This window comes from Mesoplodon bidens (genome assembly GCF_964165515.1).
Source record: "Mesoplodon bidens genome assembly, chromosome: 2".
NCBI lineage: Eukaryota > Metazoa > Chordata > Mammalia > Artiodactyla > Ziphiidae > Mesoplodon > Mesoplodon bidens.
In genome coordinates, this window is record NC_138177.1 from 71,255,401 (window position 1) to 71,274,353 (window position 18,953).

An 18,953-nucleotide genomic window follows, 5' to 3' on the forward strand; every position below is an offset into this window, starting at 1 on the left:
GTGAGAGGCTGCGTGTGAAGGAGGAAGCTCAGGGACCCTGCAGCCCCTCTACTTCTTCCCTCTTCACTCTAACAAAAAGTAGTCATGATGATCTTGCAGCCAGGGTTTTTGTTGAGTCAGGACTGATAAATTTCCAAAACTGTCATCTAGAGACAGAAACCATGGGTTAGGAGAGGCATTAGTAACTGGGTAGATGAGATTTCCAGGGATGAGTTGTATCTTTTCCTAGAGAGACACTTCTCAATAGGCAATTATCATTGCTTTCCCCTCATGGAAAAATATTGATTAAAAACTTGGTGCTAAATACAGTGTCTTTATGTTTGTAAATTCCTAACTTAAAAAATCTAAACTACTATACGTCCTGCATTTAATCCCAAAATATATCAAGCTAAGGTGGTTGCAAAAGAACTTCATTATTGGAGTATTAATTATACTAAAAATAATGAAACTGTCTAATTTTAGGGAATTGGTTAGATTAATTATTGTACATTAAAAAAATGAAATGTGTTGTTATGTATGAAGGAAAAATCCTTTTTTTTTTGATGTAGAGCTATACATGTTTGTTTTGTTTTGTAACTAAGCAAACAAAAGCAGGTTATAAAACAGCATTATAGTCTGATCCTATTACATGTCTTTGAAGAAATTACTATTTAATTTCAACTTAATGTCAATATCAACTTATATCAATCAGTCTAGAGATTGGAAACAAAATTTATCTTAGGAAGATAACAGCCCTTTTATTAGAGAAAAATACTTTACTGTGCTCCTTGATTATGTTAAGAAATTTATCACCTTCCCCACTTCCACCCTAATGCCACATCCAGGTAGTAGAAGGTAGACAAAGAACAGTTAAAATTCTTCTGAATGTTACAATAAAAAGTTAAGCAATATGGAAAATCATTTTCAAAAATATTATATAGTTGCTTTTCTCATCGCTGCGTTAGAAAGTCAGAGATCATTGTTTCAGGCTGGAACTTCCTTATGTGGTGGTTGTCCTTTGTAGTCATACTCATGACAAACACAACATATATGCAGTGTTTCACAGGCACAAAGAGCATTCACATCATTTGAAGTATTGGGTCCTCAAAACTGCCTATAAGATCGGCAGAGGAAAACACTAATTATCATTTGGTGAATGAAAAGATCATATCCAAGAGTTTCAATGACATACACCAAATCTCGGAGCTGGTAACTACTAAAAAATGTTTGTGTATGTCTTAGATTTAGTAACTCAAATTTATTAGTTTCAGAGCTAAACACATACAGCTTGATTCATTCTCATTGGTCAGACTCACAGAAGACACATTTACAAACCCAAATATCAATTTTTAAAAGTTTTGTGTATTGAATATATCATTCAAGGTTTAGAACACTTGGTTGAACTATTATAGCTTAGTCCCAAGGTAATTGAAAGATAGAGTTAATTAATTAATTCAGTTATTCATTAAAATTTTTGAATATTTACTGATTGACTACTTTATGCTGAATTCTGTGGTAGATGTTGACTTTTTAGTAATATACAAAAAATATATGGTCCTTATTCCCATGATGCTTAGAGTCTAATGCAGGAAGACAGACATTAAAAATTGTGATAAAGTGATCAAAGAAATATAGGGTGCTAGGAACAAATCCAGTGGTGTAAACATTTGTACTGAGCTTACAGTTGTCAGGGTTCTTGATTGCAAGTGAGACAAATACAACTCATCTTAGGTAAAAAGAGAAAACAGGAGAGAAAGTGTAATGGCTGTTTTAGCCCAAGGTTTCTAGACATTGGAACCTGAGGCAAGGATTAAATTGTTGACCCTTTATTTGGGCAGCATTAACTCAAGTGGACAAGGGCTTGGGAGAAGGGCATGAGACCAGCAGAGATGTGAGACCACGAAGTGGTGCATTGTCATGCTGGTCTTGATCATTAAAAGGCATGAAGAAAGGCAGTAAGGTCACAAAACAGGTACAGCCACTTGGCTGGCAAGACTTCTCTGGAGAGGCTGCAGTGAAACATCTTGCTACCGAGTGGTGCATGAGAACGACGAGGGATGGAGGATTTACCTGCTCCTCCCACACCCTGTGTTGGGCTGTTTCATCCAGCCATTGGAATGTTTAAAAGACATAGAATCAGAGTACAGGGCTTATGACAGATAAGTCACTTGGACTGTGGTAGATCTTGATCCTCTCTCCTCTAAACAGACTTTCCTAACTTTTGTTATACTGTGACCCAATGCTCCAGGTGAGATATTGATCCCCTAAGCCCTTAGTTGATTGGGGTGGTGCCTGAAGTTGTTGGAACCCCTGGACCACTCATTTCCTGCTGCAGCAGCCTCACTTGGGCCTTCAGATCCCCTCCAGTTTATACAAAATTACCCCCAAAATATCATGACATGGAATACTTTGGGAAGCATTGACTGGAAGTACAAATTTTTTCTAACTTTGTCTTGTATCAGTTGAGAAAGATGTTTCTTCTCTACAGATTGTACTGGAGATGCATACACACATACTTAAACTTTGATCCTAGTATAGGGCAGTGATTCTCCAAGGCTAAGTAGGGTGGTGATGAAGTGACTTGGGGGTATGTATCAATATCAAAATCTTGGAAGAAAGTGGATTTTTCTGATTACACAGGTCTTAGAAGCTCAAGGAGACTAATTTGCTCTCTTCTTCTCTTTTTACCTTCCACCTACTACCCATCTTTGCACATCCTTGCCACATCAAACTAATTGAGAAAAACTTTTCTAGTTCTAGTGAGCTTCTCTGCCTGATTGGAGCATATGATATCCATTAAAAGTATTAGGGAGGGATTTCCCTGGTGGCGCAGTGGTTGGGAGTCCGTCTGCCGATGCAGGGAACACGGGTTCGTGCCCCGGACTGAGAAGATCCCACATTCCGTGGAGTGGCTGGGCCTGTGAGCCATGGCCGCTGAGCCTGCGCATCCGGAGCCTGTGCTCCACAACGGAAGAGGCCACAACAGTGAGAGGCCTGTGTACCGCAAAAAAAAAAAAAAAAAAAAAAAAAAAGTATTAGGGAAGAAAAATGATTGAGAACTATTGATAGTCAATCCAGATATTTTACTTGCTATTTGATATTATGGTTTCCAACATTATAGCTCACTGATTGCCACTTGTTATGCTTTAGGCGCCCTCTTGGGAACTGGGAACTACCAAGCCTTATCAAAACAAATCTACAAATGACTCTTCTGGATTCCTGTTGAGAAGAACTAGACCATGGCATATTCCTTCTATTATATGTTGAATCTTGTTTGCTTACATTTCACAGCATGGGAGTACTTTATTTTTATTCAGATTTTGGGGCTGCATCCTATATAGACAGCTCCTATTATTATTTTGACTGTGAATCAGGTATCATATTTATGACACCCTCTGTTACCTCACTTCACAGTGCACGGCTTCAGACATCATTATACATTTTGACATTTACTTTCCTTTTGGAGGCATATTTCTGAAATGGAATTACTGAATCAGAAAGAATTTGAATGGATCCTTTCACATATTGTAAAGTTATTTTTCTGAAAAACTACGATTTTCCAATGCCACTAGTGATATATTTGTTTCTGAACAATCTGCTATCACTGCAATGTATTCTTTATGTTGATTTTTGTTAATTTAACTGCATTGTGCCTAGGAAGATATTGAAATATAACTATACATGCCCTTCCCCTAGTTCCTCTTTCTAAGTAAAATTCATTGCTTGCTTTGCTCAGTGTCCAGGCTTGATTGAGGTCACAGGAACTAGAAGAAGCTGAGAGGGGAGTGATTAATTTCCAGAGAAAGAACACAGTAGAAAAAAAATTCTGAATGAAAGAGAGTGGGAGGTTAGAGATAGGAGAAGAGGTGATGAAATAGAAGAGTTAGGGAAAACAGTGTTGGAAGAGATATTTGAAAAGTTTTGGAAGGAATAGCTGTTATGCTGAGTGCAATTTTGAGGGAGAAAGATATAGAAACAAGATACTAAGGAAAGGCTGACTTTGTGTTGTGCAATGAAAAAATTTTAAATGTAGTTAGGAAAGAGATAACCTTCACCATGACTCCCACACTCTTTGGCTTATAGTATAAATAAGTAGAAATATATCCCCATTAAGTTACAATGGTCTTCAACATACACCCTCAAATTTAAAAGGATATTGTAAAGAAAATTATGATATCTTAATAATGCTCATTGAGGAAATAATTGCCATTTAGATCTGGTTATATGAGATGAAGAACCAGAATTACAGTGTTCAGTGAGTTCTTTCATATGAAGTCTAAGTAACTCCCCCTACAGGAATTTGTTTTTTAACTCACTTCCATGGAAATACAATTTCCTAATAGAGTCTTTCTTAGAAGGAGAAAGGTTTTGGGTACCTCTTTGCCCTTCTGCACCATGTAAGACAAGCCTTCTGGGGACTGACTGGCTGTTGTGTGTGTACCATTAAACAAATACTGGAACCACAAGTAGAGGCCATGTGCTACCATAGACAAGAGAAACTCATGGGGGGAGATGGTAGAGGAAGACATGGAGTAGTGGTGAAAGCACCCCCCTGAAGTTTACAGGTTGGCCAACCTTGGAGGTAAAGAAATGTTGCAGATTAAGCAAGATTCTGCAAGGCCCTGTTGATGCCTGCAATGCCCCCCATGACTGGCACAGACTTGGTAACAAATCCTGGACATCCCCGGATTTGGGAAGCTAAGGGTACCTGCATTAACACTGACCTTAGTTTTGGAGAAGAGTGACACTTGGTGGCACCCATGAAGAAAAAAGTGAACACATCCTTTTCCTCACTCACCAAGAGGCCCGATATTGTCAGATATCCATACAATAGGAGCCATATATATCTGGTAATGTAATTTTTTGAATTTTATTTAATTTATTTTTATACAGCAGGTTATTATTAGTTATCCATTTATACATATTAGTGTATATATGTCAATCCCAATCTCCGAATTCATCACCTCCCACCACCACCACTTTCTACTCTTGGTGCCCATACATTTGTTCTCTACATTTGTGTATCAATTTCTGCACTACAAACCAGTTCATCTGTACCATTTTTCTAGGTTCCACATATATGCATTAATATACGGTATTTGTTTTTCGCTTTTTGACTTATTTCACTCTGTATGACAGTCACTAGATACATCCATGTCTCTACAAATGAACCAATTTCGTCCCTTTTTATAGCTGAGTAATATTCCATTGTATATATGTAACACATCTTCTTTATCCATTTGTCTGTCAATCGGCATTTAGGTTGCTACCATGACCTGGTTATTGTAAATAGTGATGCAATGAACATTAGGGAGCATGTGTCTTTTTGAATTGTGGTTTTCTCTGGGTATATGCCCAGTAGTGGAATTGCTAGATCATATGGTAATTCTATTTTTAGTTTTTTAAGGAACCTCCATACTGTTCTCCATAGTGGCTGTATCAATTTACATTCCCACCAACAGTGCAAGAGGGTTGCCTTTTCTCCACACTCTCTCCAGCATTTGTTGTTTGTAGATTTTCTGATGCCCATTCTAACATGTGAGGTGATACCTCATTGTAGTTTTGATTTGCATTTCTCTAATAATTAGTGATGTTGAGCAGCTTTTCATGTGCTTCTTGGCCATCTGAATGTCTTCTTTGGAGAAATGTCTATTTAAGTCTTCTGTCCATTTTTTGACTGGGTTGTTTTATTTATTATTGAGCTGCATGAGCTGTTTATATATTTTGGAGATTAATCCTTTGTCCATTGATTCGTATGCAAATGTTTTCTCCCATTCTGAGGGTTGTCTTTTCGTCTTGTTTGTAGTTTCCTTTGTTTTGCAAAAGCTTTTAAGTTTCATTAGGTCCCATTTGTTTATTTTTGTTTTTATTTCCATTACTTTAGGAGGTGGATCAAAAAAGATCTTGCTGTGATTTATGTCAAAGAATGTTCTTCCTATGTTTTCCTCTAAGAGTTTTATAGTGTCTGGCCTTATATTTAGGTCCCTAATCCATTTTGAGTTTATTTTTGTGTATGGTGTTAGGGAGTATTCTAATTTCATTCTTTTACATATAGCTGTCCAGTTTTCTCAGCATCACTTATTCAAGAGACTGTCTTTTCTCCATTGTATATCCTTGCCTCCTTTGTAATACATTAGTTGACTGTAGGTGCATGAGTTTATCTTTGGGTTTTCTATACTGCTCCATTGATCTATATTTCTGTTTTTGTGCCAGTACCATATTTTCTTGATTACTGTAGCTTTGTAATATAGTCTGATGTCAGGAGTCTGCTTCCACCAGCTCTGTTTTTTCCCCTCAAGACTGCTTTGGTTATTCAGGGTCCTTTGTGTCTCCATACAAATTTTAAGAAGTTTTGTTCTAGTTCTGCAAAAAATGCCATTGTTAATTTGATAGTGATTGCATTGAATCTGTAGATTGCTTTGGGTAGTATAGTCATTTTCACAGTATTGATTCTTCCAATCCAAGAACATGGTATATCTCTCCATCTGTTGGTATCATCTTTAATTTCTTTCATCAGTGTCTTATAGTTTTCTGCATACAGGTCTTTTGTCTCCCTAGGTAGCTTTATTCCTAGGTATTTTATTCTTTTTGTTGCAGTGGTAAATGGGAGTGTTTCCTTAATTTCTCTTTCAGATTTTTCATCATCAGTGTATAGGAATGCAAGAGATTTCTGTGCATTGATTTTGTATCCTGTTATTTTACCAAATTCATTGATTAGCTCTAGTAGTTTTCTGGTGGCATCTTTAGGATTCTCTATGTATAGTATCATATCATCTGCAAACAGTGACAGTTTTCCTTCTTCTTTTCTGGTTTGTATTCCTTTTATTTCTTTTTCTTCTCTGCCATGGCTAGGACTTCCAAAACTATGTTGAATAATAGCAGCGAGAGTGGGCATCCTTGCCTTGTTCCTGATCTTAGAGGAAATGCTTTCAGTTTTTCACCATTGAGAATGATGTTTGCTGTGGGTTTGTCGTATATGGCCTTTATTATGTTGAGGTAGGTTCCCTCTATGCCCACTTTCTGGAGAGTTTTTTTCATAACTGGGTGTTGAATTTTGTCAAAAGCTTTTTCTGCATCTATTGAGATGATCCCATGGTTTTTCTTCTTCATTTTGTTAATATGGTGTATTACATTGATTGATTTGCATATATTAAAGAATCCTTGCATCCTTGGGATAAATCCCACTTGATCATGGTGTATGATCCTTTTAATGTGTTGTTGGATTCTGTTTGCTGGTATTTTGTTGAGGATTTTTGCATCTATATTCATGAGTGATATTGGTCTGTAAATTTCTTTTTTTTTTTTTTTGTAGTATCTTTGTCTGGTTTTGGTGTCAGGGTGATTATGGCCTCATAGAATGAGTTAGTAGTGTTCCTTCCTCTCCAATTTTTTGGAGGAGTTTGAGAAGGATGGGTGTTAGCTCTTCTCTAAATGTTTGATAGAATTCACCTGTGAAGCCATCTGGTCCTTGACTTTTGTTTGTTGGAAGATTTTTAATCACAGTTTCAATTTCATTACTTGTGATTGGTCTGTTCATATTTTCTATTTCTTCCTGGTTCAGTCTTGGAAGGTTATACCTTTCTAAGAATTTGTCCATTTCTTCCAAGTTTTCCATTTTATTGGCATGGAACTGCTTGAGGTAGTCTTTTAGGATGCTTTGTATTTCTGCTGTGTCTGTTGTAACTTCTCCATTTTCATTTCTAATATTCTTCATTTGAGAGCTCTCCCTCTTTTTCTTGATGAGTCTGGCTAAATGTTTACAAATTTTGTTTATCTTCTCAAAGAACCAGCTTTTAGTTTTATTGATCTTTGTTTCTATTTCATTTATTTCTGCTCTGATCTTTATGATTTCTTTCTTTCTACTAACTTTGGGTTTTGTTTCTTCTCCTTTCTCCAGTTCCTTTATGTGTAAGGTTAGACTGTTTATTTGAGATTTTTCTTGTTTCTTGTGGTAGGCTTGTATTGCTATAAACTTCTCTCTTAGAACTGCTTTTGCTGCATCCCATAGGTTTTGGATCATCATGTTTTTGTTGTCATTTGTCTCTAGGTATTTTTTGATTTCCTCTTTGATTTCTTCAGTGATCTCTTGGTTATTTAATAATGTATTGTTTAGCCTCCATGTGTTTGTTTTTTTTACGTTTTTTCCCCCTGTAATGATTTCTAATCTCATAGTGTAGTAGTCAGAAAACAGGCTTGATATGATTCCAACTTTCTTAAATTTACTGAGGCTTGATTTGTGACCCAACATGTGATCTATCCTGGAGAATGTTCCATGTGCACTTGAGAAGAAAGTGTAATCTGCTGTTTTTGGATGGAATGTCCTAAAAATATCAATTAAATCTATCTGGTCTATTGTGTCATTTAAAGCTTCTGTTTCCTTATTTATTTTCTGTCTGGATGATCTGTCCGTTGGTGTAACTGAAGTGTTAAAGTCCCTCACTATTATTGTGTTACTGTCGATTTCCTCTTTTATAACTATTAGCAGTTGCCTTATGTATTGAGGTGCTCCTATGTTGGGTGCATATATATTTATAATTGTTATATCTTCTTCTTGGATTGATCCCTTGATCATTATGTAGTGTCCTTTCTTGTCTCTTGTAATATTGTTTATTTTAAAGTCTATTTTATCTGATATATTTCTACTCCAGCTTTCTTTTGATTACAATTTGCATGGAATATCTTTTTCCATACCCCCCTCTTACAGTCTGTATGTGTCCCTAGGTCTGAAGTGGGTCTCTTGTAGACAGCATATATATGGGTCTTGTTTTTGTATCCATTCAGCAAGCCTGTGTCTTTTGGTTGGAGCATTTAATCCATTCACGTTTAAGGTAATTATCAATTTGTATGTTCCTATTACAATTTTCTTAATGGTTTTGGGTTTGCTTTTATAGGTCCTTTTCTTCTCTTGTGTTTCCCACTTAGAGAAGTTCCTTTAGCATTTGTTGTAGAGCTGGTTTGGTGGTGCTGTATTCTCTTAGCTTTTGCTTCTCTGTAAAGCTTTTGATTTCTCCATCGAATCTGAATGTGATCCTTGCTGGGTAGAGTAATCTTGGTTGTAGGTTCTTCCCTTTCATCACTTTAAATATGTCATTCCTCTCCCTTCTGGCTTATAGAGTTTCTGCTGAGAAATCAGCTGTTAACCTATGGGAGTTCCCTTGTATGTTATTTGTCATTTTTCCCTTGTTGCTTTCAATAATTTTTCTTTGTGTTTGAGTTTTGTCAGTTTGATTACTATGTGTCTCAGTATGTTTCTCCTTGGGTTTGTCCTGCCTGGGACTCTCTGCACTTCCTGGACTTGGATGACTATTTCCTTTCCCATGTTAGGGAAGTTTTTGACTATAATCTCTTCAAATATTTTCTTGGGTCGTTTCTCTCTCTCTTCTCCTTCTGGGACCCCTATAATATGAGTGTTGTTGCATTTAATGTTGTCCCAGTGGTCTCTTAGGCTGTCTTCATTTTTTTCATTCTTTTTTCTTTATTCTGTTCCATGGCAGTGAATTCCACCGTTCTGTCTTCCAGGTCACTTATCAGTTCTCTTGCCTCAGTTACTCTGCTATTGATTCATTCTACTGCGTTTTCATTTCAGTTATTGTATTGTTCATCTCTGTTTGTTTATTCTTTAATTCTTCTAGGTGTTTGTTCTTTAATTCTTCTCCGTCTTTGTTAAACATTTCTTGCATCTTCTCGCTCTTTGCCTACATTCTTTTTCCGAAGTTCTGGATCATCTTCACTATCATTATTCTGAATTCTTTTTCTGGAATGCTGCCTATCTCCACTTTATTTTTTTTTCGTAGGTTTTTATCCTGTTCCTTCATCTGGTACATAGCCCTCTGCCTTTTCATCTTGTCTATCTTTCTGTGAATGTGGTTTTTGTGCCACAGGCTGCAGCATTGTAGTTCTTCTTGCTTCTGCTATCTGCCCTCTCCCTGGTAATGTATTTTTTCAGGACTGTTACAAATTTCCAAAATATAAAATTTTCTAAAACAAATTTTGCAGACAACTCTGGGATGAATTAGTCAAAACCACCCCTAAAATGATAGAGAGAATCCATGAAAACCCAGTAAGAGCAAGATAATATCAAGGATGAGAATGAAGTTTGAATTGAAGGGACTCTAAGAGACCCAATGAGATTTTTTAAACTTCTTTTAAAAGATTACAATAGTTTTCCTATGTAGAAAATTGATCAGGACAAAACCTAAAGTGTTCAGTTTCTGGCAGGTCCCTCATCCTTGCTTTTTGTGAAAAATTCTTTGTTTGTACTGCTCTGTTGGGCTGATCAGCATAATCCAAGGAGAGTGTCAATGTGAATTTTGGAATTTACTGAAAGTAGCTTGAGGACTCATAAAATACTTTGTAGGTATTTATGGTTAGATATTTTAAATGTACTGAGTAACAACAACAGCAAAAAACCCAAACAATAGGGAAAAAAAACAACAGAAAAACCAAAGTGATACTTAATAATGTAACTTTATGTTAATGAAAATTTAACAAGTATTTTTAAGTGGGATTTTTATAGCTTAGTTAATTAAATTTCTTAGACATTTTCAACTGCATTGATAAATTTAATGTACTATATTCTTTTTTCTTTCCTGTAAATGATCAGTCTAACAAACCTTCTCATGTACTTAAGCAATCACAAATCAAATAAATTGCTCTTAAAAGTATGGTGACTATGATGTTCTCCTCAATGATGTTTACAACAGTAAAATTCTCTCATAACATTCAACTTAAAACAACAATTCTATTAAACAAATTCTCCCTCAATCATTTAGTGGTTTGTCTTACTTAACTGGTCTCCCAGGAGGTCTGATCAAGGAAATAAATGGTTGTGTTATTTTTTCTCTAAATCCAGAGCATTATCAAGCTGGGTTGGTCTGATCCTATGCTGCCACTTATCATGCTTGCCCTATGTTTACCCAAGGAAAATTTCTAATAGAGGTTTGGAGCTCTGACACACTTCGTTATGATACTTGATTCTCTAAAGGTCCCCTGGCTCCCTTGCATTTAATGCATCTGGCAAGTTAGTTGCTGATTGCATTCCACTGGGTGTTCTTATAAATTCAGAGGTAAGGTTTATGCTCTTGTTGAATTTGGCTATCCTATGGATTACATTCTTTATGATATAAAACAGAAAAATGACAGCTTGTATAAACTATTAACTGAAGAGACAAATGAGAACCACAATGAAGAGAAAAAGAACACACACAAGTCATCACTTCAAGATCATCAGATTTAATCCATGGAATATTAGAAAAAAAGGTGTTGTCTTCAAGAAAATATGCCAATTATTTAGAGTATTTGGAGCTGTTTCCTAAGATTATAATGAATATTCTTCCTTAATTAGAAAATGTTTAGAGAATTAGGTGCAAAACACATTAGAACTCAAATAAATATTTATTTTTTGTCACCACCCCCAATTCTAAATCATTTACTTATTACACTTTTTAGATATTGAAATCTCATAGTTGTTAGGCATTTCAATATACATATTATCTTAAATATTACAAATGTTTAAAACACTAAATAGTTAAAGATTATTTTTCAACATAGAGAAATATTAATAATGTTTTTTAACTTTATCATATCAATCCTTCTCTTTTTATTGGACTAAAGCCCCATATCCATTAAAGAAACAATTTTAGCATACTGACATAATTTGAAGTTACTAAATATTAGGAATTTGATTAATTGCCAGTCACGGAAACCTAAATGATGATGGCTTAAAAATGTGAGGAATTTGTTTTTCTTTACCTAAAAGATGCTTATCCCTGCAAAAATTAGGTCTTTTCAAAGAGGTTCACCAAATTTAATTGGGTCATGAAAGGTCCCTACCACTTCAAGTTCTACCCTTCACTCATGATATTATCTTCCTGCTACTGAATTTGACTTTTAAAAAATTTTCAGTGTTCTGTATTCCTTCTAGCTTTCTTTTCTGTCATGATTAGCACATGGATTCCATCCTAAAGGTTGCCTCAGGGTTGTAGCAGCAATTTTCCCATTTGAAGTAGGAAGAAAGAACAGAAAGCCTTCCCTGTTGAGTCAGCCTTGTCCTCTCTGAAGAGTTTTCCCAGAAGCACCATCCAACAACTTCTGCCTACATACCATTGCCCAAAATGCAGTCATATGACTACCCCTATCTGCAAAGGGAGTGGGTGGGGAATCTGGATGTTCATCTGGTCACATTATTGCCCCTTGTTGTTACTGAATAAGGAGAGAGTGAACGTTTGGTGGGCATCCAGCAGTCTCTGCCATAACCTGTCAAGCAACTTGGCTTTATGGTGTAGGTGGACTGATATCGCATATGGAACAGACCTCTAGGTTTAACTTTCTCAAAACTGTGAAAAATTAGTCAAACCTTGTTTTACACTCTCCATACCAATAGATACTTCAAATCCATGCCCTATAAATGGGATAGTCTTGCAGCTCACTGTCCTTGAATTCTTCTTGACAAAATTTCAAGCCTAATTTGGGCTTATGGCCACTCCCAACCACTGGTCCTCCATCAGGCCTTTTTGCCATTAGATTGGATTCAACTAATTGCATTCCAGGTTCTCTCTATATTTTTAATTGGCAGGAGTACAATTCTCATAGATACTTGAATAGCATATGATTGTAATCAACATGTCTTACATGTCAGCTTCTGGATCTGAAACCACAGCTTCTAGAGTCTTTCTAATGAAAAGAGGAGACTTGAAGGTACACAAAGGTAAGATAGAAAAAGCTCTAGAAGGTAGGATGAGGGGCAAGAGAAGTAAGGAGATTGGGAAAGATGGTCAAGAGTGAGATCAGGAAACTGGAGATTTGGGAAAAATCAAAAGAGTCTGGTGTAGGCAGATGCTCTGATTAATGCACATTATGGAGAGAGATCTCTAAAGGGGAATTTTGGAAAATTTTACTGTGTGCTGTATGTCGCAATATCCATCACGTCTTACTGCTCCCCACTCTTGCCACCTACTGAAGAGATAGTCTGTAAAGGTCTGTGTTACTGTTTGATAATTTGGGGGGTTAAATTTCTGTATTTTTTGAAAGTGCCAAATTGCCAAAATGGATGTTGAGAGATATTAGAGGCCCAATTTATTGGGGTACACTAGTGTCATGACTTGTAGTACCCAACATCTGTTCTAGGGAATTCAGTGAGGACACAATTGTGGGGTAGATTCCATAAACCTCCAGATAAGTTATGGGAAATCCAATACTCATGGCTGATCCATGGTCAGAGACATACGTATTAGTAATATGATAGAAATTCTCTATTCTACCAAAGCACGGAAGTAGGTTAGAGATGGCTGGGCGGGGACTTCAAGGAACAAAAAGTCCCTCAGTTAGCAAATACTTATTGAGCATGTATTTTATTTGAGGTGTTATTCTATGTTCTGAGAACAATGATGAACAAGATAGACAGCATTCCTTCCCCTCAGGAGCTTATATTTGTTGAGCTTAAGGTAGCACACTAAGTCTCCTGCAGGGACCATATTTCAGACAAAGAAGAAAAGTGCATGGAATGATGATCTAAAACCTATAGAAATATGGACACCTTAAGAGATGCCAACATAGAGGAATGATCTTGAAGACCAAATGGCATGAATCAGATGTCTACATGGATTAAAAAGGGACTTTTTAAAAAGCACTAGACCAGATACCCAATATATGCCTTTCTGCACTGTGTCCCACACACACCTGATCCTGGAATTATTCTCAGAGATAAGTGGGAGGGGGAAATATTGGGTTGAGTGAGAAAACTCTGATATATCTGAAATTAACCAGAATTGGCAAGATTAAATACTATTTATTTGGCAGCATGCAGAATGGAGATTAGAAATAGAAGTTAAATTACAAAAAATATGAGAAAATTATCATTGTTGTACATTTTAGTTTGTGACTTATTCTATTTTTATTCTGTACATCAGGTTACAAATCTAATTGAACAGGAATCATCCAGAAATCATTTTGGTGTCTGTATGTTTCATGGTAATTAAGATTAGCATTTTGATTGGCATCAAAATATATTCTAGAAGATATTAATGACCAGGATTATTAGAAAGTTTTCCATGTGACTTTGAATTAAATGAGTCTAGTATTAGAATAAACTCACTTTTATGTTGCTGACTACTCAAGGATCACTGCAGATGTAAGAATGAAGTTTCAGCTTTTCAGTGAGATTCAGGTAAACTCTAATAATAGAGTAAGTATTACACTTGTGGGAGTTTTAAAGGTAGTGTTTTAACCAGGTGCAGTGTAGGAAATGTCAGTGATATCCTTGCTTTAGGACTGATATCTTGAGATTTGAGTATATATGAAACACTTGGCTCTGATATAAGGCTAGGAATGATGAGTAAGTGCCAAGTTTGGGCTCCATCAAATTTTGAATCAAGAGTAAAAGAGTCTAGATGCAGATGTTTACTTTATTGCCTTCTTGAGGATGTTAAAAGGCAGGATGTTGCATAATCAAATACCCAATAGGTTGGGATCAAGTTGAGAGAGCAACTCAAGTTGCCTACCATGGGTTCAGGCTTAGAGAAGATCAGGAAATGGACTGCTATGCTATACAGTATGTCCTTGCTTTTTATCTGTTTTATATGTAGTAGTGTGTATCTGTTAATCGCCCAATCCTAATTTATCTCTCTCCCTGTCCCGCTATCCCCTTTGGTAACCATAAGTTTGTTTTCTATGTCTGTGAGTCTATTTCTGTTTTGTAAATAAGTTTATTTGTATCATTTTTTGGATTCCACATATAAATAATATCATATGTTACTTGTCTTTCTCTGTCTGACTTACTTCACTTCGTATGGTAATCTCTAGGTCCATCCATGTTGCTGCAACATGGTATTATTTCATTCTTTTTTTGGCTGTGTAATATTCATATACATATACCACATCTTATTTACCCATTCATCTGTCCATGGACAGTTAGATTGCTTCCATGTCTTGGCTATTGTAAATAGTGCTACTATGAACATTGTGGTTCAGGTATCTTTTCGAATTATAGTTTTCTCCAGATATGTGCCCAGAAGTAGGATTGCTGGATCATATGGTGACTCTATTTTTAGTCAAACAACAGATTTTTAATGTAGATGAAACAGGTTTATACTAGAAGAAGATGCCATCAAGCACTTTCATAGCTAGAGAGGAGAAGTCAATACCTGGCTTCAAAGCTTCAAAGAACAGGCTGATTCCCTTGTTAAAGGCTAATGTAACTGGTGATTTTAAGTTGAAGGCAATGCTCATTTACCACTCCAAAATCCTAGGGCCCATAAGAATTGTGATTAATCCAACATAAATAACAGCAACATCTTTTTTGACCCACCTCCTAAAGTAATGAAAATTAAAACAAAAATAAACAAATGGGACCTAATTAAACTTAAAAGGTTTTGGACAGCAAAGGAAACCATAAATAAGATGAAAAGACAACCCTCAGAATGGGAGAAAATATTTTCAAATGAAGCAACTGACAAAGGATTAATCTCCAAAATATACAAGCAACTTATACAGCTCAATATCAAAAGAACAAACAACCCAATCCAAAAATGGGCAGAAGACCTAAATAGACATTTCTCTGAAGAAGACATACAGATGGCCAACAAACACGTGAAAAGATGTTCAACACCACTAATTATTAGAGAAATGCAAAACTACAGTGAGGTATCACCTCACACCAGTCAGAATGGCATCATCAAAAAATCTACAAACAATAAATGATGAAGAGGGTGCGGAGAAAAGGGAAACCTCTTGCACTGTTGGTGGGAATGTAAATTGATACAGCCACTATGGAGAACAGTATGGAGGTTCCTTAAAAATCTAAAAACAGAACTACCATATGACCCAACAATCCCACTACTGGGCATATACCCAGAAAAAACCATAATTCAAAAAGACACATGCACCCCAGTGTTCATAGCAGCACTATTTACAATAGCTAGGACATGGAAGCTACCTAAATGTCCATTAACAGGGGAATGGATAAAGATGTGGTAAATATATACAATGGAATATTACTCAACCATAAAAAGGAATGAAATTCGGTTATTTGTAGAGGCAAGGATGGACCTAGACAGTGTTATACAGAGTGAAGTAAGTCAGAAAGAGAAAAGCAAATATCGTATAAAAATGCATATATGTGGACTCTAGAAAAAAGGTATAGATGATCTCATTTGTAAAGCAGAAATAGAGACATAGATTTAGAGAACAAATGTATGGATACCAAGGGAGGAAGGGGTGGGGAGGGAGGAATTGGGAGACTGGTATTGACACATATATATTATTGATACTATGTATAAAATAGACAACTGATGGGAACATACTGTATAGCACAGGGAACTCTACCTAATGCACTGTGGTAACCTAAATGGGAGTGAAGTCCAAAAGGGAGGGGATATCTGTATGTGTATGGCTGATTCATTTTGTTGTTCAGTGGAGGCTAACACAATATTCTAAAGCAATCATACTCCAATAAAAATTAATAATAAGAAAAATAATTGTGATTAATCTACTCTGCCTGTGTTCTGTAAATAAAACAACAAAACCTGAATGACAGCACATCTATTTATAACATGGTTTACTGAATATTTTAAGCCCACTGTTGAGACCTACTGCTCAGAAAAAAGAGTGCTTTCAAGATATTACGGCATATTTTTTTAACATCTTTATTGGAGTATAATTGTTTTACAATGGTGTGTTAGTCTCTGCTTTATAACAAAGTGAACCAGCTATATGTATACATATATCCCCATATCTCCTCCCTCTTGCGTCTCCCTCCCACCCTCCCTATCCCACCCCTCTAGGTGGTCACAAAGCACCAAGCTGATCTCCCTGTGCTATGCAGCTGCTTCCCATTAGCTATCTATTTTACTTTTGGTAATGTATATATGTCAATGCTACTCTCTCACTTTCTCTCAGCTTACCCTTCCCCCTCCCCATGTGCAAAAGATTGTTATCTTTGCAAATCTGATAGCATTTCAGTGTATTTTAATTTACATTTTTCCTAATGTGACTGAAGCTGAGTGTCATAGATTTTTTTTTAATTGTCTCTTAATTTTGTTGCTTCCCCCCCACCCCCAATTTGGACACAATTTTATTCTTTTCAGGTCTCCACTAGAGTTCCCAATCTAATTAATTGAGTAATCAGTCTTTCCCCCATTAATATTACATCATTACCATATACTAAATTCACATGTATTTTTGATTTTTTACATTATAATTTGTAACACTCGTTTATACATTAGCACACTTCTGTTTTTTGTTTTTTTTTTTTTTTTTTTTTTTTTGCTGTACGCGGGCCTCTCACTGCTGTGGCCTCTCCCGTTGCAGAGCACAGGCTCCGGACACACAGGCTCCGCGGCCATGGCTCGCGGGCCCAGCCGCTGCGCGGCATGTGGGATCTTCCGGGATAGGGGCACGAACCCGTGTCCCCTGCATCGGCAGGCGGACTCTCAACCACTGCGCCACCAGGGAAGCCCCACACTTCTGTTTTAATGATGAGAATCTACAAAAACTTATTAGTGAAGATTGTTCCCTTCTACTAACTTTGGGTTTAGTTTGTTCTTTTTCTAGTTCTTTGAGGCCTAATATATGTTTTATCCTGGAGAATATTCTACATGCTCTTGAGAAGAATGTGTTTTCTTCTGATGTTAAATGAAATGTTCTACATATATCTATTAGGTTTGATCCATTTGGTCTAATGTGTAGTTTATATCTGATATTTCCATATTGATTTTCTGTCTTGATGATTATCCATTGTTGAACGTGGGGTATTGAAGTCCCCTATTATTATTATTATTTTTTGGCTATGCTGTACAGCATGCAGGATCTTAGTTCCCCAACCAGGGATCAAACCCGTGCCCCCTGCAATGGAAGAGTGGAGTCCTAACCACTGGACTGTTGGGGAATTCTCCCCTACTATTATTGTTTTGCTGTCTAATTCTCCTTTCATATATGTAGATATTTATATTATAAATTTAGGGGCTACAATGTTGGCTACATAGAAATTTACAATTGTTATATACTTAAATATATATATATTTTTTACTGAAGTGTACTGATGAGGCAGCATGGTGCAGTGATGTCTAATAACCCCTGGGAAACTGCCCAATCTGTGGCTGGTTCATCAGACAGCTCCTCTTGCTATCTTCTCATGGGCCCCATACTGACCATTTATTCTTATGCTACCAGAATATGGGCTTTTTTTTTAAACATGGGAATGTCTGTCATTCATAGGGACTAGGTTTAGGATCAGGGATGTCCAGGGAACAAACTTTGGGGCACAGAAAAACTAATAAAGGCTAATTACCTTAGGAAATGAGCTGGCCTTCTGTGCTTGGTGCTTATCTGAGGAGTCACTCTATAAGCTACTTGCTTTGCTGTCATTTTTGATTTCCTATTTAAAAAAGGAACATGAAAGTGGATTAAGCAAGATTAAATTAGTTAAATATTTATTCAATAAAAGGCAGAAATGAAAACTGATCATTCTAGCAAAAAAGGTATAAACCCTCTTCAACAGAACTACCCCAAAGGGTCAAAGTAACTTGTTCAAGGCCACATGGTTATTAAGTGACTGAGTTGGAATTTTAACTAGGTCCACTTGCCTCCAAAGCACATGCTCTTAGTCTTTGCACTGTAATGCCTCTTTCTAAGGATGATTCCAGGAAAGTCCAGAAAAGCAGGTTGAAGTGACCTGGCCAGAGCACACACCAAGGACATAAGGACAGCTAAGGCCAGTTTTCTGCTAGCAGGAAGTGGACAGCCAGGCAGGACGTACACAGGACAGCCAGGTTTACAGGGTTTCCTCCCTGCATACTCTACTCTTTTGGCTGCCATCACCCGTCTCCTCTCTCTTGGATTTCTTGCTTCTGGTACCTGAAGAGTGAGAGGCCATTAAGCTTTTGTCACATCCTGATAGAGGCCACAGCCCAGGTGTCCTGGCTGTCCTTCAGCATGAACAAGTGCTCTCAGCCCAACAGAGGTGATGCTGGTATTTTAAT